The sequence below is a fragment of the Arachis duranensis genome, chromosome 10, assembly GCF_000817695.3.
Source record: "Arachis duranensis cultivar V14167 chromosome 10, aradu.V14167.gnm2.J7QH, whole genome shotgun sequence".
NCBI lineage: Eukaryota > Viridiplantae > Streptophyta > Magnoliopsida > Fabales > Fabaceae > Arachis > Arachis duranensis.
In genome coordinates this window covers 80,295,200-80,295,706 of record NC_029781.3, presented here as the reverse complement: position 1 = coordinate 80,295,706, position 507 = coordinate 80,295,200, and positions in this window count along the sequence as shown.

Here is a 507-nt window from a genome sequence, read left to right as displayed (position 1 = left end):
GCAAGGGTCGATCCCACAGAGATTGTCGGCTTGAAGCAAGCTATGGTTATCTTGTAAATCTTAGTCAGGATATCAGAAATTATCAGGATTTATTGTGAAAAGCTAAAGAACATGAAATGATTACTTGTTTTGCAGTAATGGAGAATAGGTTGAGGTTTTGGAGATGCTCCATCCTCTGAATCTTTGCTTTCCTACTGTCTTCTTCTTCAGACACGCAAGGCTCCTTCCATGGCAAGCTGTATGTAGGGTTTCACCGTTGTCAATGGCTACCTCCCATCCTCTCAGTGAAAACGATTGCATATGCTCTGTCACAGCACGCGGAATTCAGCTGTCGGTTCTCGGTCAGGCCGGAATAGAATCCATCGATCCTTTTGCGTCTGTCACTAACGCCCCGCCTGCTAGGAGTTTGAAGCACGTCACAGTCATTCAATCATTGAATCCTACTCAGAATACCACAGACAAGGTTAGACCTTCCGGATTCTCTTGAATGCCGCCATCAATTCTAGC